Source organism: Pleurodeles waltl, chromosome 10, assembly GCF_031143425.1.
Source record: "Pleurodeles waltl isolate 20211129_DDA chromosome 10, aPleWal1.hap1.20221129, whole genome shotgun sequence".
Classification (NCBI taxonomy): Eukaryota; Metazoa; Chordata; class Amphibia; order Caudata; family Salamandridae; genus Pleurodeles; species Pleurodeles waltl.
The window spans coordinates 992,091,282-992,116,740 of record NC_090449.1 but is presented as its reverse complement, the minus strand read 5'-3'; positions in this window follow the sequence as shown (position 1 = coordinate 992,116,740).

Genomic DNA, 25,459 nt, shown 5'->3' with positions numbered 1-25,459 from the left:
ATGAGGATGGAGTCATATTGACTAACTGTGCTAACTGTACATCATGCTTTGCAGCTCCCTCACGCAATATATGAATATTTTCTTTGTGCTGTATTTTCTCCACTGTAGATGGACTACTGCAGCATTGCTGATGCCAAACTACTTACAGTGAAGTGAATTTAATGTATATATGAAATTTAAAGTGACCGTAGGGAATCATTTGCTTTCTCATTAACCAGACTGACAACTCCATATGTGTGCCCTTCAACCTGAGCTTGCATAAAATTAGGAAACCTTCAGCAAATACCCTATTGCTTTGACTGACAGTCTTGTATTAGACTATTGATAAATTAGACATAAACAGATATTGATATACAACATCATTTGTTTAAACTTCAAGATAGGATTCACAAAAAAATCACAGAATGTACTGTAACAATCTTGTTGATTTGACTACCGATACTGCACATAAGCTTTTGTGTAAATAGACATTGATTAATACCACATTTATTTTAATTTATTATTTTAACAACAGACAACAATGACTTATTTGCCCTATTTTAGTTTATTTTCTGTGTTTCTGTGCCTACAATATTGAGGATAGTTCTACCACCTCCATTCAGCAAGCACCCAGTGAACCACCCGTGATAGAATGAGCTTTTAGTATGTGTTCAAGTACTTCAATGTGGTGAATGTTCATCTCAAAGCAAAATATTTATTTAAATCATTGGATGGGAAGTAATTTTTGCCTGTGACAGAGTAGCCTTCTTGAAGTTAATCAAGTTCATGGACACAGCCCAGATGTTTTTCCTACCATAGGAACAAAGCACTCCCAAAACCAAAGACCTTTATCTCAGCTATGAGCGCAAGTTCACCTCTCATCACAGGGCTATTCAGGTCCTAGGTGACAGTTGGAGATCTTGTAATGGGCATCCAGATTGGGAAAAATTAGCTGTCTAGCAGTACCTTTCCAAGGGTTTTTATAACCAATCCTACTTCCCCCATGAATTAGGTTTGTAGTACACATTTTCAAAGTCCAAATATGAAATTAGTAGGTATTTCCTAAGCATGGAGAACATTATTATGTTTAGTATTGTATCCCAATAATTTCCCAATGTACAGCTAACCCTGCTTAGGTGAAAATATATTTAAAGACCTTTTCACTGTAAGGACATGTGTAACTTGAAAGTTTTTAATGTCCTACTTTTACAAACCATGCCCCCACCCTTAGTAATATTTGAAAGGAAAGTTTAGGGCTGTCACAAGGGGTTATTTTGACAGGGAAACATTACAAATGTAAATCTGTAGAGCCAGGCTACAATGTTAGACTTGCAGCCATGTTTGCACTGTCACTGTAATGTGTGGCACCATGGATGCTGCAGACACTTGATACTGTATACTAGTTGGCAAGTTAAATATGCCAGCTAGTAAGATAGTCTTTTTCAACATGTTGGTAAGGTTCAGGGCATATGCACGGAGGCCTGTTTAGCAGAGTTCCAATGCACAGAATAGAAGACAGCTGCATCTGTCCAACTAAACTGGGGTGAACATACAAAAGGATACTTGTTCCTATATGCTCCCCTCCAGCTAAAAGGTGAGGAGCAACTCAGCCATTCCCTTGGCAGCTCTCATCAACGAAGAGGGAGAACCAGGAATAGCCATCTGCATTAGCAGGGACAGCATCAGGTTTGGGCTCTACTGTAAAGTCCATGTCCTGTTGTGAGATGGACCACCTCAACAGTTTGAAGTTTTCTCTTCTCATTAGTACGAGCTGTATGAGAGGCCTGTGGCCAGTTTGAACACAGAAGTGAGAGGGTAGGGTCTTGCCTTCTCCAGTGATCAAACCACAGAAAACACTTCCTATGGTACTTTAACCACAGCTCTCTTGAGACTAGTTTCCTACGGATAAAGGCAACATGTTGTTCCTGACCCTCATATTTTAACTGTGATAACACTTTCTCAATACAATATTCTGAAGCATATGTTTGGACCACAACTCCTTGCTAAAATTGGGTACTTTACATATCAGTGTTATACACAGCACCTCCTTCAGTGTGTCAAAGGACTTCTGAAAACTCTTCAGTTCATGTGACCTTCTTTTCTGCTTCTTTGAAGTCACCACCTCCTTTGGAGGGCTATAATGTCACCATTCCCCTTGACAAACCTTTTGTAATAGCCTGTCTGACTTAGGATAGCTTTAACCTGAGTCTGTATTTTGGGAGGTTTCCAAGCCAAGATTATCTGGATCTTGTGCTGGAGAGGCTGCACATTCCCCCCAAAAAATTGGTGGTCCAGGTACACTACAGACCCCTACCCTATCTGGCACTTGCTGCCCTTGACAGTCAGTCCTGCCAGTTACAGGATCTGAAGCACTTCCCTGAGGTATGCTAGGTGTTCCTGCCAGGTGGAGCTAAATACTTCAATAACCTCTAGATATGCTGCACTAACTGTCTCCATTCCAAACAGTACCTTATTCATTAGCCTCTAGAATGTGGCAGGGACATTCTTCAATCCAAAGGGCATCACCTTAAATTGGATGTTTTCTGAGAACTGGAGGGTTATACAGTTCCTACGACTCAAGTAGGATTATGTATCTGGTCAACATAAAGGTCGCTGTATAGAGACTCAGTCCGTCTGTATCATCAGGGAATGCTGAGATGGTTCCTAGCTAGTTGACATTGCCCAGTTTGAACACCTATACACATCAGTGTACCGGATGGGGTTTGCAACCTCGCACATGACTTGTCAAGATCTGCATGTCTCTTTACGCTGTAGGCTGCAGAACTTGGAGGGATGCCTGCTTTCTTACTGGTTCTGGACTGGCCAAGATAAGGCTGACCCCTTCTTTTATCCACAGTGCTGCCGACTGGAAAAAATGCCAAGGCAGACCGTACCCTCCAGAAGGAGTCCCAGAGGAATGGGAAAAAACCTCTATAACAGGAACTCCTGAAAAAGATGAAAAAACTATGAAAAAAAGGCAAAAAATAGAAGTCAGTTCTGCAGGGAAGAAGTAGGAGCACGTAGAAAACTAGAAACATGAGCTAGGATGACCACCAAGACAGAAATGTTTGCAACGCAAGGTTGGAGGGAACACAGTGCTTATATACCATGAAACTGGAAGTGACAAAACAGAAAGAACGTACAACATCATCTTGGATTGGGAAAGACCACATAGAAATGAATGAGAAAAAAGACCAAATAGAAAAGTAAAAGGAAAAAGCATACTGAGAAGACAAACATCAAAGAAGAAGACAGTATGGAAGACTAAGAAGAAAGAAGACATGAATATAGAAGAAAAAGGAGAAAAAAAGTAAAAAAGAGAAAGGACCAAAGTAGGAAGGAAAAATCAGGAAGGCTGCGTGGGGCTGTGGCTCGACCCAGAGCACAAAATGTTCCTCCTGGGCTGCACCGCAGCAAAAAACACCAAGCGAGCACAAAAAAATGGCCCGCGGCTGTTCCGGTGTCCCAAAATGCGTTCTGCCAACCCGACTGCAGTGCAAAAAAAGGGACACCGTGGCAGTCCGCGGCATCACATGACTAGTCATATTCCCAAGGAAAACGTGGAAACAGATCTACCCTTTTGTTGTTACACTGCATACCATCCAAGCTGAGACACTAGAAAGATGCAGAAACATTTGTTTCAACAATCTTATTCTTCTGCAAAAAACATGATCTGCAACTATCAGGCAAATGAGACAAAGCATAGTAACAACCATTATGAAAATTGTTAAAATAGCAGAAAAGAATAAATAGTTCAACCTTTATAATGTATTATGTTGGTACACTCCTATCTGTTATTACCTACACTATCAAGAGCATAGTGGGAGTACCCTGTGCAAAATCAATTGGAATAGCCTAACCCCCTCCCCCCATTTCTGGGTAAGATGTATCAGGAAGTCAGGAAGCCAGTGTGGTATAGTGCAGACTATGGTCTGGTGCAGATTAGAGCTCAGAGGCAGCATCAAAGTCAGGGAGACTGCATCTGGATCACTGTGCACCATGTTCTGAGATAACCCTAGCCGAAGTGCTCCTCTGCTGGATGTCTGCTTAATGTGGCACAGAGGCAGTTTTTACAATACAAGCACAGTTCAATTGCACTGTGTCAGAGGTTGCCAGCTGAAGCAATGATATGTCTGCAAGTAAGCAGCTGTTTTCATGGACAATCACAATACTAGGGCATCGCCTTCTTTGTGCCAAGCCTTGGACGGAGTGTACAGACTGGATGGCAGCAACGCTTACAAGAAACAAGCTGCATGTACAGTGATTTCTCAATACATTATCGCATGAGTGGAAAGTCATGTGAAAAGTCATCATCAGAAAGAAAAACTAATCAAAAGTGCATTTTAAAATGTAGATACTTTGGGCCCTATTGTGCTTCACCACAGGAGAATACTGATTTCTCTGAAATTTCTTCAGGCCAATCAGACTTTATCTGGAAGGAGCCCCCAACTGGTCAAGTATTTTATCAGCTCTGGGAATGGGATGTGCTTCAGTGTTAATCACAGCATTTATACCCCTGACTTCCATGCAAAACCTGAGTTCTGTGATACTCCTTTTGGGTTGGCCTCTGGCCCTAGAACCACTGGGCTAGCCCAGGGACTGCAAGAGGGCTTAATCAGCCCTAAGGACAACCTTTTCGTAACTGTTTTGATGTTGGCCTTTACTTTGTGTGAAAACCTGTATATTTTGTTTTTAGTAGGGAAGCTGTCACCAGTAAAGATGTTATCAACATAACACTGGGTTAAGCCAGGGAGAACAGTCCAGCAAACCGACCCCACAATTGGTGACAGTCTCTTTACTGCTGCTCTGTCTTACTAGGGGAGAACACTACTCCATCCACTGAACCATGTTGGCATTATGGGATAGGAGGTCTAGGAGAGGCTCACTATCCTCTTCCTCTCTTCCATCAATGACCATCAGCATGGAGATATTTGCTATGTCAAAGTGACTATTGACATACATCATCCAGTGGGGGTACCAAGGTGCACCAGGTAGGTAACCTCATCCATCATCACCAGTACAGTGTGACACCCAGTCCATTTATCCTGGAGGGTCCTGGGAGCTATAGGCTCAACAGCCCATACGTTTTGACCTGGTTGGTATTCCAGCTAGGTTGCTTTTAGGTCATACCAGTGTGTAATAGGCTTCTGGTCAAGCTCTAAGTATTTGTTAACCCTTTTCATGTACTTAGCCAACACATAGTCCATGATGTCCTATTTGGCTAGCTTGAGATGTTTCTCCCACTCTTCTCAGACAAGGCTTAAGGAACCTCTGAAAGGGTATCCATACAAAGTCTCAAATGGGCTGAAACCGTCTCCATTTTTTGGTAACTACCTATAAGCAAGTATAAGACATGGAAATAGGACATTCCACTACCTCCATAGTTTTTTCAGACAACCGCATATACCTTCTAAAGTACAGTTGAATATCTTCACACGCCCATTTGGGGGTGTTAAGGGAAAATGAACTTGAAAGTTATCCCACACTCATCCCACGTTTGTCCCCTTATCTCTTTACCCTACTCTGTTAAAGATACTAGACAGGACCCTGGCTACCTTAGGCACAGTTACCATCCTTGATTTGTAGATTGTGTGCTTCAAAATGCCACTTTTAGAAAGTAGCCATTTTCTTCCTTAAACCATTCTGTGATTCTGCCTGTTTGTGGATTACCTGTCTTGATCAGTTTGACAGTTGGGCTGTTTGCACCTCTCTCCAGACAGTGACACAAAGCGAGCATATCCTGATGAGCCATCTGTGCTAGGACGGAGGAGAGGAGTGATCACTTACACCTGAAAGGGCTGTGCCTGCCCTCACACAATGCAGTCTCCATCCCCCTGGTGTGTGTTTGAGGCCTGGCCTGGGGAAGGCAGGATTTCACAAACAAGAGAGACTTTCCTTTGAACTAAGCCTACTTCAAAGGCTAAAATGGGTATAAGAAGGGCACCCAAAACCACAGACTTTAGATCACTTCTGGACATTAAGCAGAACCTCTGCCTGGAGAAGAGCTGAAGAGCTGAGGAGAAGTGCTGCCCTGCCTGTGACTGTGGTTTGTGGAGCTATCCTGCAGTTACTGCTTCTGCCTGGTGAAAAGGGACAAAGACAGGACTTTGTTGTGCATTCCTGCTTGTGAAGAAATCTCCAAGGGTTTGTCCTGAGCTTGCCTCCTGTTGTTGAAGTCTCAGGGCCATCAAAGACTTCCACTGCCAGCACCTGTACTCTCTGCTGAGACTCCTGCCCTGCCAAGTGGTGCCCTATCCAGTTCCTGGGGCCTTGGAAGGTGAAGCTGGCTGACCAAGACTGAAAATCCATGCACAGACCGCCGTGCGGGTAAAACTTTCTTCTGAGATGCGTCTGAAAAAGCTGCGCTGCTAGCTTCGCGGCAGAGATCGACACTCCACCGGCATTGTGGCTGGAAAATCGACTCACAGAGCTGGAAGAACGACGAGCAACACCTGCTGATGGAGGCTGTTAATGTCGCAACCCACATTGTGCGGTTTTGCTAATACCGTGTGGCAGGATTTTTGACGCAAACCTTGCTGGGCATGGAAAAATGATGCAACGCCTGCCTGCCCAGACCCGAGTGCTGCCCAGATTGACGCATCGCTCCCCTGTGGGAAGGAAAAATGGCACACGCCGACCCGACCGGAGAAGAAGAAACGACGCACGGTCTCGATTGCGGGTGAGAAATCAAAGCACTGCTTATCTTTTTTTGACGCACACTCACCTGTACGTGTTATTTTGACGCTACCCAGGTACTTTTCAATGTTAACAGTGTTTTACCTGTTTTCTCAAGGATTTAAGACTCTTTTTGCTTTTTAATTAATACTTTGACTTGTGTTTGTTGGATTTTGGTCGTTCTGGTCTTGTTTAGTTTAGATGAATATTTCTATTTTTCTAAACCTGTGTTGTTTCATTTTGTAGTGTTTTCATTAAGTTACTGTGTGTGTTGGTACAAATACTTTACACATAGCACTCTGAAGTTAAGCCTGCCTGCTCATGCCAAGCTACCAAGGGGGTGAGGAGGGGTTAGCTGAGGGTGATTCTCCTTTACCCTGACTAGAATGAGGGTCCTTGCTTGGACAGGGGGTATCCTGACTGCCAACCAAAGACCCCATTTCTAACACAGATTATTTATCCAATAGTAAGTAGTGGCTGTTAGACCTTTCCTTATCCCTCCAGGATTGTTGTGTGTCTTTGCAAAGGTCCATGTTCTCTTCAGATGTAAAACCAAACCTCTTCACCAAGGTATCCTTCATGTGAGTATATGAATCAGCTACCCCTCTTCTAAAATCAGGAATGTATCCCTCCCAGTGCTGGTATTAACTACCACTGTAACACTCGCTAGTGATTTTGACTCACCCTGCCCATTGTCAGTGCTCTTTTGTAGGAGGCAAATAATTTGTCAATGTTGCCCCCCACCACAAAGCTTAAGACAATACTCCTGGGCAAATAAGAGGTCTGTAGCCATAATCACTGTTTGGAGCTCAAATTCCTCCAGTGGGGCAAGACTACAAGCTGTAACCAAACAATACTCCAGGGGGGATAGATACTTTCTCCACAATGTCCCCCTGAAATGGATTGGCTGCTGTGGAAAATCCCCAGTTTTGGAAGGGCAACTGAGTGCTTGTGGCCGATTACAGTGCACAGTTCTTTTTGCCTGACTCATCCACCAATCACAAGGTCCCAATTGAACTTATTCATTGTTGCCTACCCCTTACCTCCCTTTGGATCCCTGTGGATCCTAGAGGACCACCAGCAAATAATGAATTCATTCATTCATTTTTTTTCTTGTCTCCCCCAACTCACACATGGACCCCAGGAGGCCTAAATTATTTAATTAATGTATATGATATTTGCCTGCCCTAATCTCCCACATCCAATGTATCACTTTGAAAAGTTCACTTCACATTTTAAAAACGAAGTAGTCAACAATTCAATGTTCTAAATAAAATTGTAATAAACGTAAATGGCTAGGAAAGGATCAGAAAAACAATGATGAAAGGAAAGGAGGGTAGGGTAAAGGTATGGCATAAGGGGATGGTATCCTGCCATTTTGCTGTTTCATGACATCATAAATCTTTGTATGATGGGGGTTCTACACACTCAGCATTGGGAGAGTTATACCTGGGGTGGCCTGCATACAACATGCAGTACTGGTCCATGGGCATCTATGTTCCTGTACTATTGACTGCTTGCTCAAAACACCCTTATGCCAACCTATATGGTGTGAGCCTGAATTCCTTCCTATTCATGTTATCAGCAATCATCCATTACCAAAAGACATGTAAAAAAGGTATGAGGGAAAGGTTACTGCACCTGGAATAAAAAGGTGTGAAAGAAAGCTACAAACTGGAAAAAGTCAACAATGGAAAAAGAGGGAATATAAAAGTAAACAAGGAGGTATGCTGGAATAAAGCAGGCACTAAAGTAGATCAGGAGAGTTGGAAAGTGCAGTGGCCCATAATTCATACTCGTTGTTAAAACTAAGAAATAATAAACATGACTTACCAACACAAGTAGGAATGGTTGTATAGAGGCTGCAGCATGGTCCCCTTCTTAGTTATTTTCAGCTGTCCTGAAAGGAACAAAGATAAAAAGGGCACCAATTAGTATTTAGCAGTACTATCTACAAAAGGACATTTTACATGCAAACAAGTCTTCTGCCTGACTAGCCATTCCTTTTTCTCTTTTCACCTACAACCTAAAGATAACATAGTTCTCTGCCCTACATATGGTTTCCTGCAAATCATATTTCTCTTCCACTCACTTCACACATTTTTGCTCTTTGGTAACTTCAAAACCTATGGGCATAGTCTCTCTTCATGTGATGCACCTTACATAAATGGAAATTGTACTAGTTTGACAACAGAGTCACAAAAGTCATGAAGGAACACTAACACCCTTGATATGACACTATTCTCCTGACACCCCATATTTCAGTCTAACTATACCTGGCTCTCTCTGGAACAGAATCAGGGCATTTGACGTCCACTCCCATCCCATCACAATCATCAGGTTTGACACCATCCCTGTCAGGCTGAGAACATGCTCCTCTGAGCTGTGGACCACACACACCCCACAAACTGTGTATAAAGTGTTACATTCCTTTTTTTTTTTAAACAGTAGACACAGGAACTCTGCTGGAAAAAAGTGAATTTTTTAGGTGATTGGCACCAACATTTTGCAGATCTGAAATGAGTCACGTTCACAGAGAACATGCTGCAATTCAGAAAAATAATTGTCCTTTTTGCAGCAGAGAGCCTGTGTGTGTCCACAGTCTGTTGCAAAGGTGTTGGCAAATAAATGAAGCTTGCACTCCAACGTGAGGTGTGGTTGCACTGCGTGAAAGAAATGAGCCCTGCCATATTTGCCTAGCTTAAGGTGTGCGGAACTCCGAGACAGTGGGGGTCATTACAACATTGGCGGTAAAAACTGCTTACTGCCGTGCAGAAGGCCGCCAACACACCGCCGCGGCCACGGAATTCCGCCACAGCTATTATGACCCACATCTCGGAATCCGCCGAACTTCAGACACCCACACAACTCCGCCACATCAAAGGTCAGTGATAAACTGGTGAAAACAAAACCTCCACCGTCACGCCAACAGAAACACGCCCATGCTATTATGACCCACGAATCCACGCGGCGGTCTTTCAATCACGGTATTCCATTGGCGGTACACACCGCCACGCTCAAAATGCACACACATATCCAAAACACTGCCACATTGGACAATTCCAAATACACACACCTGATACACATACTAACACCACTCCCACACACCCAATACAATATAAAACACACACCCACATCACCCACAAACCCCTATGACCAAAAAATCTGAAAGAAGGCCAGAGAGAGACTACAGCAATAGACAAACCCACCACACAGAGGCACACAACACCATCACCCATCCATGTTCAAAACACCTCACACCACCACACATCACCACACTCATCAACACATACACCACCCCACACATCACCTACACCACCCCATGTCACGCCAAAGACACCCCAGGTTTTCCAATGAGGAGCTCAGGGTTATGGTGGAAGAAATCCTACGGGTAGAGCCACAGCTATTTGGAGCACAGATGCAGCACACCTCCATAGCCAGGAAGATGGAGCTATGGCGAAGAATCGTGGACAGGGTCAACGCTGTGGGGCAGCATCCAAGAAATCGGGAGGACATCAGGAAGAGGTGGATCGACCTACGGGGGAAGGTGCGTTCTGTGATATCCAGGCATGACATCGCGATTCAGCGGACTGGCGGCGGACCCCTACCTCCTCCCCCACAACTAACAACATGGGAGGAGCAGGTCTTGACCATCATGCGTCCTGAGTGCCTCGGAGGAGTCGGTGGACGAATGGACACTGGTAAGTCAAATCTTAACTATCATATCCCCCACCCTACCTGCATGCTATCACACACCCCCACCCTCATCCCCTCCCCTATCACTCCAAATCCTCACTAATGTACTCATAACACAAACCACACATCCCAACACCAAGCCCTGCATGCAACACCAAAGCATGGTCACCCCTCACTAAAGCATGCCCACAGCAAATACCCTTAACACCCCCTCCAACCATCATCACACAAGCCCCCACACTGGAATGCTAGCACTGGGGTACACGCTCACCCACCCAATGCACACCATGACACACACACATGCAATAATCATGCTTTTATACCCCTGCAGGACCACTACCCAACGTCACCAGACAGGAGGGTCCAGACATCTCTACCCCACCCACAGAAGAGGCCCACAGTGATGACAGCAGCTCTGGCCAACTGGATCCAGATGACCAGCCCGGACCATCATGGGCCTCGGGACAGTCGGTTCCCCTTGCACAGGCACAACCCAACACTGACCTTCCACCCTTTGGTAACACCAGCACAGCACCCACCCAGCGGGCCCATACCTCCGTTCCCAGGACACGTCAATCAGCGGTGTGTCCACCACTACAGGGAACCCAGGCTAACCCACCACCAACAACAACAGGGAGCTGGGGGCAGTGGTAGTGGGCACACAGTCCAGGGGACAGAGGCCCAGGAACACAGGAAACTGGGAGGGCTGCTGTGCGACAGGTGGTGGACAGGCCAAGGGAACCCTCTCTCAACGAGGCCCTTTCCTCCATCATGGGAGCATACCACCACTCCCAGGAGACGATGGCGACGGTCCTGGCCAAGTTTCAGGGGACCCAGCGCCTGCAGGACGAACAGTATCTGGGGTTCAGGGAGGAGCTTAGAACCACCAGCTCCACCCTGGGCACCATCGTAGGGATGCTGAAGGACATAAAAAAGACCATGAGGGACACCGTGGCACTCCAAGGGGCCCCTAACACTAGCATGGACGATGAACTGCCCAACACCTCCACCGGCGCTAGTGGACAGGATGCCCAGACACAGGACCACCACACCAGCACCCCACCCCCTGCAGACGGAGAACCACCCCGCAAGCGGTCCCTGAGATCCAGGAACAGGACAGAGCAAGATGGCAAGAACCCCGCCAGGAAATGAGACCACTCTGATTGACCTCCCACTGTCCCACTTTGTTACCCCGTCCAGATTGGAACTGCCCTAGCTCCACTTCCTATGCCCATATGGGCAATGCACCTGTGTGACTAATAGACTGGACTCTGCCATGGACATTCCTCCACCATCACCCATCACCATTTTCCCACCCCCTCCAATAATTAGCACTTCAATAAACACCCTTGAACCACAAAACAATCTGGAGTCAGTCTGTGATTTTGAAAATGTGTATTAACTATGACAACGGCAAAATCCGTTCAAAAATGTAATGTCAACATACCTATTTCACACATCACAAGTCTATGAAGGATGCAAGCAGATGACACATGTTGGCAACCACACCTGTGAAACCGTAATGGAAATGTACAACTCAGTTACCATATACTGCTACTAACTGACAGACAGGATAGAGGTAGAAGTGTGAAAGTGAATGTGATATTAAAAAAAAAATTCTCACCCGTGTATCACTGGAAATATTGCTGTATGACTAACTTCCTGTTGTCTATGTCTTCTTCCTCAGCTTCATCCTCATCACTGTCCAGAGGCTCCACAGGCTCAACAGCTGCCACAACACCATCATCTGGACCATCCTCCTGCAGAAAAGGCACCTGGCATCGCAAAGCAAGATTGTGAAGCATGGAGCAGGCGATGATGATCTGGCACACCTTCCTTGGTGAGTAGAATAGGGATCCACCTGTGATATGGAGGCACCTGAACCTGGCCTTCAGGAGGCCGAAGGTGCGTTCGATGACCCTCCTAGTCCGCCCATGTGCCTCATTGTAGCGCTCATCTGCCCTGGTCCTGGGATTCCTCACTGGGGTCAATAGCTCCTCACTGGGGTCAATAGCCAGGACAGGTTGGGGTAACCAGAGTCCCATAATAGCAACACACGGTGCATCTGGAGTTGACCCATAATATAGGGGATGCTGCTATTCCGCAGGATGTAGGCGTCATGCACTGAGCCAGGGAACATAGCATTCACCTGGGAGATGTACTGGTCTGCCAAACATACCATCTGTACATTCATGGAATTATAACTCTTCCTTTTACTGTACACCTGTTCATTCCTGCGTGGGGGGACCAGAGCTACATGGGTGCCATCAATAGCACCTATGATGTTGGGGATATGTCCCAGGGCATAGAAGTCACCCTTCACTGTAGCCAAATCCTCCACCTGAGGGAAAACGATGTAGCTCCTTACGTGTTTCAGCAGGGCAGACAACACTCTGGACAGCACGTTGGAAAACATAGGCTGGGACATCCCTGATGCCATGGCCACTGTTGTTTAAAATGATCCATTTGCAAGGAAATGGAGCACTGATAGCACTTGTACGTCAGGGGGTATTCCTGTGGGATGGCGGATTGGTCAGATCAGGTCTGGCTCCAACTGGGTACACAGTTCCTGGATTGTGGCACGGTCAAACCTGTAGGTGATGATCAAATGTCGCTCCTCCATTGTTAACAGGTCCACCAGCGGTCAGTACACCGGAGGATTCCGCCATCTCCTCAAATGTCCCAGCTGACGGTGCCTAAGAAGGACAACAGCGACCACAGAGTCAACAAAATCCCAGGTATGTACCCACAGCTACACAGAACACGACACCAAGTACAAAACTCATCCTGTATGTGTGTTGAGTGTAGGCCTAGGAATGTATGACGCAGTAGTAAATGAAGCCATGTGGGTCCCTGAAATGGCGGCTGCCTGACCTCTAAAGTGGGACAATGGGGTGTGAGGTATCTGCGCTGGCGTTGTACACTGTCGCGGTAGGTGGTCGTAGACCGCGGCGCAATGCTGCATTGGTTAACATTGGACCCTATGGGTCCCAAGAGCCAATGAGGAAGTGCGCCGGCGGTGATGATACGCACCGCCGCGGACGTCACCGCCACGGACGTGACCGCCATTTTCTATCTGTTCAATCACTCGATACCTGATCTTCGACAGGAGAGGACCTATACTGCAAGTGCTGCTGTGACCTCGGTCTGGAAGAGACAATGGCTGCTGCGTCTGGGGAAAGGGCCCCTGCCTTCACTGCTCAGGAGTTGGAGAAGCTAGTCGACGGGGTCCTCCCCCAGTACACGCTACTCTACGGTCCTCCAGACCAACAGGTAAGTACACAGGGAGCACGTTGTATGGGCTATGCTGGGTGGAGAGGGCTGGATGTCAGTAGCAAGGGGGCAGAGTTAAGCGACCATGAAGGACTGTGAATGCATGTGCCACATGGCAAGGGTAGGGATGGGGGCCACTCACTTCGACGGTGCACTTGTTAATGACTTCTCTTCTTCCCCTGTACATGTCATGTAGGTCAGCGCCCATCAGAAGAAAGACATTTGGCATGCCATCGCCAAGGACGTCCGGACCCTGGTGGTCCACCAGAGACGGGGCACCCACTGCCGTAAAAGATGGGAGGACATTCGCCGCTGGAGCAAGAAGACAGCGGAGGCTCAGCTGGGGATGGCCTCCCAACGTGGGAGGGGTGCCGGTCGCACCATGACCCCCCTGATGTTCCGGATCCTGGCGGTGGCCTACCCTGAGTTGGATGGGCGCTTGAGGGCATCACAGCAGACACAAGGGGGTGAGTACAACATCATTCAGCGGACTTTGCGCACAGTGGAGGGGTCTGGGTGGGGGAGGAGGGCTGTGGGTTCCCCTAGGCCAGGGCGAGTTAGGTAGGCTGGGCCCCTCCTGGAGGGCATTCATTCTGGTCAGGCTGCCCTTCATCGAACCCTGCAATCTCTGGCCTCAGCACTGATGGCAGCCTTTGTCCCTGTGTCTAGCCTCCCCCCTCCAACTTCCTCCACCCTGACCCAATCCCCTGTACCCCAGCCTATCCCAAGCACACCATCAGACAAGCATGCACATACCCCAACACACAAAAGTAGCTCAGGCAAACATAAGCACCACGCATCCCACAGGCACTCACGCAAGCATCACCCACATACAGACACAGCAACATCCACTGCCTCCACTGTGTCCCCCTCCTCGTCGTCTCCCTCCTCCCTTCCAGTGTCATCTACACTCTCACCTGCATGCACTACATTTACAGGCACTAGGACTCACACCAGAACACCCAGCACCACACCCCGCTCACCTGCACTCACCACCCCCACTACCATTTACACGTCCCCGGTGTCCACTCCCAGTGTGTCTGTGATGCCCCCTCCCAAAGTACACAAACGCAGGCACCCACACACCCAACATCCATCCACCTCACGACAGCCTCCAGTACCTGCACCTGCACCTGCACCCAAATCACCTAAAGTGACACCTCCTACAACCACCTCCTCTTCCTCCACTCCCAGACCCCCTCCAGCTACCCATCCCAGTGTTTGTCAGAAACTCTTCCTCAGAGACGTTGACCTCTTTCCCACCAACCCCACCCCTCCAATTCATAGGTCCTGTAGTAGTACCTCAGCCAAAACAATTCCGGTACCAGTGGTGCGTGTTAAAGGTGTGTGGAGTGCACCAGCCACCAGGGCAGCCAGTGTGACACGGAGCCAAAGCACTGGCAGTCCACCCCCTGTAAAGCACCTTAAGTTGGAAAGTGGCCGACGGGAGAGGGTGAAGCATCCTGGCGGAAAAACAGCTCACAAGGGTCCCGGGGGGAGTGCTGAGTCTGCTGTGACTCCTCCCAAGGTGTTGAAGGGGCAGAACAAGTCTCCAAAGTCTGGGACGAGCAGCACGGCGGAGAAGGCCGCCATCCTCCCCTCCGGCCGGGACGCCACCGCCAGCAGTATCGTCACAGGTCAGGAGACCACCGCCAGAGTCAGTGCACTGGAGGGCACCAGTATCGTCACAGGTCAGGAGACCACCACCAGCGTCAGTGCCCTGGAGGGCACCAGTATCGTCACAGGTCCGGAGACCACCGCCAGAGTCAGTGCCCTGGAGGGCCCCGGCAGCCACAGCCCCGCTGGGCACTGAGGAACCGTAATGCCACACACCGCTGCACAGGTCAGAGACAGCTAAGGCAAGCACCGCTGAACAGGCCAAAGACCGCCATGGTGAAGACCGCTGAACAGGGCAAAGACCGCCATGGTGAAGACCGCTGAACAGGGCAAAGCATCGCCATGGCAAAGCACTGCTGAACAGGCCAAAGACCGCCATGGTGAAGACCGCTGAACAGGGCAAAGCACCGCCATGGCAAAGCACCGCTGAACAGGGCAAAGACCGCCATGGTGAAGACCGCTGAGCAGGGCAAAGCACCGCCGTGGCAAAGCACCGTTGAACAGGCCAAAGACCGCCATGATGAAGACCGCTGAACAGGGCTAAGCACCGCCATGGCAAAGCACCGCTGAACAGGCCAGAGACCAACATGATGAAGACCACTGAACAGGGCAAAGCACGGCCAAATCAAGCATCGTTAGCCCATGTGCAGCTGGGACAGTGATGGAACAGGGACCGTCACGGGGAGCGTGATGCACTCCGGGCACCAGTCCCCCTCCAGAACCAGTGGATGCCTGCATCCACTCTGTCTGTCCTTCACAGGATGAAGCACTCTGAGCACCAGTCCCCCTCCAGAACCAGTGGAGAATGTTATCCACTTGAGAGACTGTGGCTTTGCACTCCCCAGGATGGTACAGTGGGCAACCCACCCACTGCAGAGACTTGAGAGACTGTGGCTTTGCACTCCCCAGGATGGTACAGTGGGCAACTCACCCACTGTAGAGACTTGAGAGACTGTGGCTTTGCACTCCCCAGGATGGTACAGTGGGCAACCCACCCACTGTAGAGACTTGAGAGACTGTGGCTTTGCACTCCCAGGATACATCAATGGGCATGGAGCCCCGTCGTGGATCTGGCATGGTGCTGTAATCCGGCTGAGGTGTCCCCCCTTCCCTTCCCCCTGAGGTGCCTGTTGTATTTCTATCTGATGCCCCTGCAGTGTTCTCTCCGTTTGTGGACAGGTATCTAGTGTGGGCCTCGCCCATGCATTTTGGGCCCAGTGGTCCACGGACATTGAAAAGTGCATACCTGCACTACTAATGGTGATGTATATATTTGGAAAGTGTATATCTATCTGTATATAGTAGGTTACTGTATTTTGATACATTACAATGTTTGAACTGATTTTGTTTTGTCTTTGCATTCTTCCGGGGGGTTTGGGGGTTGTTACTGTGCTGTTTGAAACTGCATTGGTGTGTGTGTTGTAGTGTGCGAGGGTCGGGTTGGGGGTGGGGGTGTTGCGTGTGTGTCCCCCTGACCGCCATGGTGAAGACCGCTGAACAGGGCAAAGCACCGCCATGGCAAAGCACAGCTGAACAGGCCAAAGACCGCCATGGTGAAGACCGCTGAACAGGGCAAAGCACCGCCATGACAAAGCACCGCTGAACAGGGCAAAGACCGCCATGGTGAAGACCGCTGAACAGGGCAAAGCACCGCCATGTCAAAGCACAGCTGAACAGGCCAGAGACCAACATGGTGAAGACCGCTGAACAGGGCAAAGCACGGCCAAATCAAGCATCGTTAGCCCATGTGCAGCTGGGACAGTGACGGAACAGTGACCGTCACGGGGAGCGTGATGCACTCCGGGCACCAGTCCCCCTCCAGAACCAGTGGATGCCTGCATCCACTCTGTCTGTCCTTCACAGGATGAAGCACTCTGGGCACCAGTCCCCCTCCAGAACCAGTGGAGAATGTTATCCACTTGAGAGACTGTGGCTTTGCGCTCCCCAGGATGGTACAGTGGGCAACCCACCCACTGTGGAGACTTGAGAGACTGTGGCTTTGCACTCCCCAGGATACATCAATGGGCATGGAGCCCCGTCGTGGATCTGGCGTGGTGCTGTAATCCGGCTGAGGTGTCCCCCCTTCCCTTCCCCCTGAGGTGCCTGTTGTATTTCTATCTGATGCCCCTGCAGTGTTCTCTCTGTTTGTGGACAGGTATCTAGTGTGGGCCTCGCCCATGCATTTTGGGCCCAGTGGTCCACGGACATTGAAATGTGCATACCTGCACTACTAATCGTGATGTATATATTTGGAAAGTGTATATCTATCTGTATATAGTAGGTTACTGTATTTTGATACATTACAATGTTTGAACTGATTTCGTTTTGTCTTTGCATTCTTCTGGGGGGTTTGGGGGTTGTTACTGTGCTGTTTGAAACTGCATTGGTGTGTGTGTTGTAGTGTGCAAGGGTCGGGTTGGGGGTGGGGGTGTTGCGTGTGTGTGTCCCTGACTTTTGCCTCCCCCCTCCCCTATGTCGTAGGTGCAGTACTCACCGTTGTCTTCGGCGCCTACGTTGCTGGTGATCGTAGATGAGCAGGAAGACAAGGGCAGGGAGTATTTGTAGTTCGGGCTCCATGGTAGCCTCCTTCCTCGTGGAGTGTATTCAGGTGAGTGTTTTCCCATTGCAAAAGCTGTTTCCGCCGTGTTGTAATCCACGGTGCATCCGCCCCGGAAAAGGTGGCGGATTGGCGGGTTGTGATACTGTGGGCGGTAGTTTGTCTTCCGCCTGTCTGTTGGCGGTGACCGCTGCGCTGCTTGTCTGTACCGCCGTGGCGTTCGGAGTGTTAAAGTGGCTGTCTATGTTGGCGGTTTCCGCCACGGTCATAATTCCCTTTTTTTGTCCGCCAGCCTGTTTGCGGTGTTACCGCAGCTTTAACACCGTCCGCCAGGGTTGTAATGACCACCACTGTCTCCCTCTGACATAGCTTGACATGGAAAAGCTCGGAACAGAGCTACAAAACAAAAGAAACAAAAAGTTAAAGTACAGGGCAGTGAGAAACAAAAAAACGTGAAATAATTTTGAAAAAGGGATAGGTGGATCTGAATGGCGTGGATGGATATAGATGGGGCATATGGAGTTGGAAACATGAAGGATAGCTTGTCAATGTGGACTACTGTTCGCATTAGAATTTGGTCGCAAAATGCATTTCGGTGTAATTTTTGGGATGTGAGGTGCTGGAGATGTATTGCACATCGTTATGTGTAATTTCACATAATTTCCAGTAACTATGTAATTACATGAAAAAGAACTATACAAAACACCCCCTAGATTGTATCCCACCTTATTGCGATGGACCTATAATCTTCTCGTAATTGCCTATATTATGTCATCCAAAGGACAATGTCTATGGCAGAAGCAAGAAGACAAATAAAGATAGTGATTATTTTGTACTAGGAATTATTTTATAATCCATACAGCTACGTGAATATAAATACAGTTTAATAATTTTACTCGATGTATGTGTGTGAAGCATTCAGCTTTATTCTTGCCAAACCTGTCATTAAGGTTTTCAGTCCTAAAATGTTCAAAGTATGAAAGTATTTTGTTTTTTATGTCAACCCCACAGAGATGTGATATCTAAGGTCAATGTGCTTTGTGCTCGTCAAAAGCATCTCTCGCATCCTCCTCTAAAATAGGTTAGATCTGAACTCATCAGTTAAAACTCGGGGAGGGAGTATATTAATAGTATGCCTAATATGTATGTATTTAATTAGATCATGAAGATTACATTTTCAGCGCAGGTTGCAAATAGATGGTAAAAATGTATAGATTCTTTCCAAAAAAATGTTTCTCCATTAGCTTAATTTCAATGGTACGAATTACATCCAATTAATTCGTAAACAATCTTGCTTGATACGCCAAGAAGTTAACCAAGTTTGCAAAATCACCAAAACATTAATTTGTCCGGCTTATTTTTCAAAGATTTGCTCCAGTACAAATCTGTGTTCCAAATTTCTTGGATGTATATACTTGATTTTTTTATGATGAGATGAAGTAATTAATAATCTGCAAAAGCACACTTCCTGCGTGGGATTGCAATATTCCATGAAAGCGAATAAAATATCTTTCATGATATAAATGTCTCTCTCTGCATTGGTAAATGCAACCCCTCCTTGTCCCCCACATTGACGTGAATCTACACTATGATTGTTTTAGTAGCACACTATGAGCCAGATTATGCTAACACAAAAAGTTTAGCACTGTCTAGTGCCATTTTTTAACGTCACCAGTGCGTCATATTTATACTATGACGATGGGTGGCGCTCAGAATAGGTTAGAGTCATTTTTTCTGGTGCTCACCATTACGCCTTGTCGTAAGACAAAATGACGTTAACGCAGTGTTGGACTTTTTGCTTTTGCGGGGTCATCCCCAGTCTTTTTGCCTCCTTCCTCCTATGTTTTTCTGACCTCTCGCTGTTGGCTCTAGGACTCTGAGCACTTTATCACTGCTGACCAGTGCTAAAGTGCAGGTGCTCTCCCATCTAAAGTTGGTATGATTGGCTTAAACGTGATTGGTATATTCAATTTACCTATAAGTCCCTTGCACAGTGGTATCTCTATACCCAGGGCCTGTAAATTAAATAATACTAGTGGGCCTGCAGCGCTGCTTGCGCCACCCACTGAAGTAGACTTTCAAACCTATCTCAGGCCTGCTAGCGCAGGGCCTGTGTGCACAGTTTTCTGCCACAAGGACCTGGCATCTAAACTCACTTGCCAGGCCCAGAACTCCCCTTTTACTACATATAAGTCACCCCTAAGGTACGCCCTAGCTAGCCTTATGGGCAGGGTACCATGTATGTAGAAAGGCAGGACATGTGCCATATTGCATGGCCGGTCCTGGTAGTGACAAACAGCCTAACTTGGTGTCTCACTGCTGTGAGTGCTGCCTTCTCATAGGATTGCATTAGAAATGCCCTGCCTTATGTGTAAGGGGTATTGTCTGATTTATGAGGGGTAGCATAGGCGTGTTTGGTATGGTTGTGATGGTGATAATAAATGCTGCTTACTGGTGTGGGTGTATTTGTTTTTACCATCACAGAAATGCCACTTCTAGAAAGTGTGCATTTATCTGTGCTTATGACTCTGGTGTTTTGCAGCTTGACTCCAATCCACATCTGGGCAGAGTGACAGTTGGGGCTTTGTGCATACTTTTCAGACAGCCTGTACATAGGGAGGGTGGAGGTGTCACAGAGGTGCATCTGCATACTGAATAGTCTTCCTGGGCTGCGAGAAGGGAGAGACGGGGCACACCTAGATTTGTAAAGGCTGTGCCCTGGCCTCACACAATAGGGTCGTTAACCCCCCACTGATGTTTGGAGACTGCATTGAAAGGAGAGAGGGGGCACTCCCAAAACCAGTTGTAACTGTCTGGAACCTCCTCTCCCTACCATTGCAAAACAATGTAAGGACTGAGTATACGTATACGGGAATTTTCCCCACAATTTGGAGACTTTTTGAACTTACCCTGGAACTGGACACAGACTGCTGGAAGGACTCACCAGGAACCGCCATGGACTGCTGCTGCTGTGCTGACCTGTGACCTGCTTGGTCACTGTAAGGACTTGTCACTAGCCTGCACCCTCTTTGCGCTGGCCTGTTGCTGGGCCCCCCTCCACCTGTGGGCCTGCTTCTCAGGATCTGCTCCCCAGGGTCAGGGTTCTTTGGTATCCTCAGCACTGGGAGTGCTTTGCTTCTTCACCAAAAGTAGCTCTTCTAAGTGCTGCCCCCTGTTGCTCCTTTGCGCTTTGGAAAGTGCTCTACTGCAGGAAGACATCACCGCAGCGACCCAGGCTCCGTTTAATGCAAGAACGCTTTTAAAAGTGCATCTTGGTGGCAGAGATCACCGCCGCAGCCCGGAGAGGCTGTTTCCTTTTAGCACGAGTGGAGCACGCTTACTGGTGCCCCCTGGGGCATGAAGAAACCCTTCTCGTTGTTTCCTGGAGCAAGCGTGCTCCTATCGGTGCTCCCTGGGGCGAGGAACGCTCCGTGGAGTACCCCCGGGGCACCAGCAGGCCCTGCCTCGGGCCAAGAGTCTTCAGGAGCAGAAGGGAGAGGAGGACGCCTCTCCCTCGCCTGTGGCAGTCCCGGAGGACTCTCCATTGGTTTGCGGGCCAGGCAGTAGCCTCACCGGAGGTTCGCCCGTGCTGCCGGCTCCCTTGTTGGCCCCCTCATGGGCCAGTGGCATTTCTTGGGTGGTCTAACCCTGGTGAGGGCTGGTGGAGGCCCGGGGAGACCCCAGGAGTTTGCGGGTCCCTTGAGGGGCCCGTTTTCAATCCGGAGGGGGTGCGTGGTGCCCCCCTCCTCCCTCGAGGATTCCCCGACTTGGGCCCCCTTCATGAGGTCCTGTGGAGGCCTAGGGGTGCCCCCAGTAATCACGGTCCCCAGAGGGGCCCGTCAACTGTACAGGGGAGGTGCGTGCCACCCCCCTCTCCTCAAAGGATGTCAGAGGCCCCCGTTTTGCGCAGAGGAGCGCTGGGGGCCCCATTGTTCGTCTTTCAGGCACTGGAGGTGCCTTCATCAAACCATGTACTCTTAAAGAGACAATGTAAATTCGAAGTTCTTGCTAGAGACTTGTTAGTTTATATGTTGCCTACCTGTTGGATGTGTTTTTACATATGTATGCAAATGTTCCTTTTATGGGCATGACTTGCTAATATGTTTTCCTAACTTGCCATATGTTTTCTAATGTTCCTACTATGGGCGTTTCATGAAATTCTTATGACAAGTGTTCTAATGTGATAACGTGTTTCCTGACTACTGCTTATGTTGCAGAATACTGAGTAACCTGTGTGTTATGTGTGACTACTGCTAATTTGCAGAGTAACTAATGTGTAACGTTCTGACAACTGCTATGGTAGCAGGATACTACTGATATGTGATGTTTGGTCTGATAATGGTGTTGTGTACAATACAGTATATTTGTGTGTCTTGTGCAAACGCTTTACACATTGCCACTGGGATAAGCCTGACTGCTCTTGCCAAGCTACCAAGGGGGTGAACAGGGGTTATCTTGGACGTGTAACTCCCTTGCCCTGACTAGAGTGGGTAGGTTCTGCCTGGCTGAGGTGCATACCCTAGCCAACCAGAAACCCCATTTCTAACACTCAGGAAAAATTATTCTAATCGAGTTTACATGTAAACATGTAGCAAAACGGAAATATGCCTTTTTTGCCCGCAGTAGCGTCAAAAAGCAACACTAACGGAGCAAACAGTGCAAAGGAGAGGCAAGATGGATCCACAAAGCCAGGAAAGACCCCAGAGAGACCCCAGACAACCAGGAACCAGCCAAAAGGACATTGACAAGACCCAGGAGAGTGACAAGAAAAAGAGGAAGTGTCGCTTCAGCATAGAGGAGCATGAAATACTGGTGAGAGATGTGACGGAGAACCAACATCAACTCTTCATCACCTCTAAGTTGCCAATTGGAAGGAGAGAGGCATTTTGGCAGCAGAATGTGGACAGGATTAACAGTGTGGAAGAGGCCAGGAGAACTGTCATTGAGTACAAGAAACGCTGGCATGACTGCAAGCAGAGGACAAAGGAGAAAATGGCAAAAAAAAGGAAGGCAGCACTGCAGACCAGAGGTGGGAGTCCAGCGCCACAAGAGGACCTGGACATGATGAGGGAGATGGTTGCAGCGGTCATCCCAGAGGAAATCGTCACTGGTATCACAGGACAGGACAGCGCAACCTACCAGGAAACAACAAATATGCAGGGTAAGATGCATGGGGGACCAAAATGCCTAAATGTTAAGTGCAAGAAGGGGGAGGCACATAGCTACTGCACAATGCATGTTAGCCCTGCAAATCAGGCAGTGGAAAGGGAAAGAGGCAGGGCAAGGGACTCCCTGCACTGCCCACTCCAGGTGCATGGGCTCTGCAGGGGCATCCAGGGGCACAGCACAACACAACACCAACAACTAATGCATGGGGGTACACCTCCATGCCAAGGCTGGTGGAAATGCTGAAGCCGACCAGGAGCATAGGGTAGAACGTAAAACTGGTCTAGTGTCATGTGACAGCTGGTATTGTCAGAATGTAAACTATAAGAAAATGCCCAGTGTCAGACCACTGGCTCAAGCGGCATTCCCTAGTGACATCAGTTGCCACAACTATCTGTGCTGTTTGTGTTGGTCAATTAGGAAACGGAAGTTAGGCGCCCATAGAACAAACACACTCAAAATGAGGCTTAAGTATGACTACATGATCAATCCCCATCAATCCCCATCCAAGTGCAACTCCTGTAAACTGGTCATGTCCATAGACTCAAGAACCATCAGGCAGTGTCACATACATAATGATCTACACAGCAGTAATCTCATACCCATGCTGGCCATCCCTGAGTTTACCCCTGTGCCTGTGTCAAAATAGCTGCAATGCCACCATGCCACATCTCATGTATCGTAGTGCAAAGACAACTGCATTGAGGGGAAGGACATATGTGTGTGGGAAGGCGAACACACCTGCACAGTCACAAGAGGAAATGGAACTCTGCCAGGTCCATCAGTGCAATGCAATGTAGCACACATACACAACATCAACATGAGAAACTACCAATGGTAACACGTGCATTGTCTCATGGAAATGCCATGCATGATGTGGTGCTAGGTCTCTGCACCGCATAGGTGTATGTGAAAGAATCAAAGACTGGGACAGGGCCATATTGTCATGTGTGGTGCAGTGGCGTCAGCACACCAACATTCATTGCAAGGCCTCACCATGCAAATGGAAGGAGAGGGAGGGTTGGTGTGGACAAGAAGGTGGCAATCCACAATTTGGAAATAACCCACACCGAGAAGATGTGACACAGACAATAGCCCAAAATGCCCTTCACTACATGTGACATGCAAGTGGGGCATGGGGCTGAGAGACTGCAAGCATTAATGACAGGAACAATGCATGGGAACCAAGATGATAATGCACCACCAATTGGAAGTCAGTGATATCACATTACAACTGTCACAACACAGACACACTACTTGTACAATATCTCATTGCATATCTCCTGTGGATCTGCCTGTCCTGGACTATCCTGATGACCTGGATGACCAGCTGACAGCCATCAGCCAGGAAACCCTCCAAGATGTCCGGGGCACCCTCCAGACACCACCTCCAGTTGCAAGGAGGAGTATTCATGTAGCAGCCATCCCAGAGGAACCACCCCAATAGTATGACCTACTAGCTCAAAAACAGCAGAGGACTCTGATGACACAGGGACCACCTTTGAGAGGACAGTAGTGGGAGTCCAGCAGGAGCTGGCCAAGGAGGTGCGGGTGGGAATGCAAACTATGGCAGCCAGCCTTGAGGGTATGCGCATGTGCAGGAAAACGGCCACTGAACAAACAGCAGCCAAACAAGGCACACAATCCCCACTGCATGGAGTCCAACAGTGTGTGAGGGACATAGCCACTGCTGTGAGGGAGTTGCCACAACACCAACCCTCCCAATCTTGGTGCTGCAAGCATGTCAACAAGCAGGACTCCATGCACCGGGAACTGGTCTCCCTCAGGGCAGACATGGCTGCCTACCACAGGGATGTTGCTGCCACCCTCAATAATCACCAGCTCCTCCTTGCTGCAGTGATGCCATATGTAGTTCCACAGATGGCAGCTGCCGGGAATTTGGTGTCCACTCCTCCAACCACTGAAGTGTGTGTGGCCCCCTCAAACCCACCACCATCATCAAGGGCAGAGGAGACACACATCAGAGGATGAAAATATGGAACAGATCATCTTCACCTGTAGGAGTACCCAGTAGCACCAGCCCCTGCCACATGGGCAGTGATTTCCTTGTGTCCTGTGCTTGACAACATGCCAGAATTGCTACAGTTGGTGACATGAACTCTCCACTGACAGACTGTTAACCTTTCCACTATGGACTTCAATTATCTCTCACTACTCCATTGGCAATTCATGTTTCCCTGCATTAAATGACACTTTACCTCAGCATGTCCAATGACATGTCCCTCAACCCTGCACGTGTGTTGTATCACAATTGAATGTTTACACTTATGGGGTCACAGACTTGGACAATGTAAATATTGCAACTCAACACTTTAAAATAAACAGCACTTACACAACCACTTTGTCTCTGTGTAATATGACACATCTACTTTGCTGGAGATTTGTGATGCCTGTAACATGTCTATGGTCACAGAGTTTCAGTACAAGACAAGAGTGAAGAAATATTGTAGGCAGATATCTACGCACAAGGTATCT